Source organism: Belonocnema kinseyi, chromosome 1, assembly GCF_010883055.1.
Source record: "Belonocnema kinseyi isolate 2016_QV_RU_SX_M_011 chromosome 1, B_treatae_v1, whole genome shotgun sequence".
Taxonomy (NCBI): Eukaryota; Metazoa; Arthropoda; class Insecta; order Hymenoptera; family Cynipidae; genus Belonocnema; species Belonocnema kinseyi.
The window spans coordinates 176953602-176954802 of NC_046657.1; the positions used below are offsets into that span (position 1 = coordinate 176953602).

At 38.2% G+C, this 1201-nt stretch overlaps 1 protein-coding gene across 1 annotated transcript in view; it reads left to right on the forward strand.

The window, feature by feature from the left end:
* The window catches only part of LOC117176067 (dynein light chain 4, axonemal-like), a 111073-nt gene that overhangs the window by 9101 nt on the left and 100771 nt on the right, over positions 1-1201 (forward strand). The gene's annotated exons all lie outside the window — the stretch shown is intronic.

Below are 1201 nucleotides of genomic sequence, written 5' to 3' on the forward strand. Positions count from 1 at the left end.
TTATTCAACATTCTTTGTAAGTCTTCGATAGACTCTGCCATAACAACCTTATCATCTGCGAACGCTAACCCACGTACCCTTACTGTTTCGAGATCCACACCCACTTCGTCGAAGAGAGCCATTCTTAAACACTTGTCTATAAATAATATAAATAACCATGAAGACATATCGCATCCTTGTCTAACTCCTTGAATAATATCGAAACAGTCACTCAGTTTCCCATTCACTCTTACACTCGCTTTGCCACCTGTATATATTGTTTTTATAACTTGTAGGATCCATCCATTGACTTCATACTCTTTCAGGACTTCCCAAAGTTTACTTTTATCTACCTTGTCAACAGCTTTTTCTAGGTCAAAAAGTGCACAGAAAACTTTTTTTCCTACTCTCAAACTTTTTTCTGTTATTTGCCTTAAGCTAAATATTTGATCCGTACATGACCTTCTTGGCATAAACTCACTTTGGACTTCCCAAATCTTTGCTTCTGTTATTTTCATTACCTTACGAATAAGTATTTTTGAATATATTTTACTCACGGTGTTTAATAAGCTAATCCGTCTGTAATTATTGCACTCGCTTTTATCTCCCTTTCTCTTATATATTAGTACGATTATTGCTTTTTTCCTATCGTCTGGGACGTCTCCCATCTCGAAACATAAATTTATCAATTCGCACAGTCTATGTGGTATGCACGCGCCACCGTGTTTAAGCATTTCAGCGTTAATACCGTCTACCCCGGCAGCCTTACCGTTTTTCAAGTTCTTAATTATATCCCTAACCTCCGTGACACAGCCTTTTTCAATTAAGTTTTCCATCGCATCGTGTTCAACATCGCAGTTGTGGTGTCCCATAGCTTCATCTCCGAATTGTCTTCTAAAATAGTCTCTGAAAGTCTCTAGTATTCCGTCCGCATCATATACCATTTCCCGCCTACTATTTCTTATGTTGACAAATTCTGTACTTTTGTTTCCTGAATTTCATCATTCCACCACACATCACCAGAAATTCTTCCTACAACTGTGGTAGCACACACTTCGATCGTACATCTAACAAGTATATCCCGTAACATTGTCCAGGCGCCCGATATATCTTTGTTTTATATACGGTCCTCCCATGTTGCCCTATCTATGCTTTCGATTATCTTATTTCGGAAATCTATTCGCACATCCGGTTTCTGTAGGTTCTCAATTTTGATTCGCGT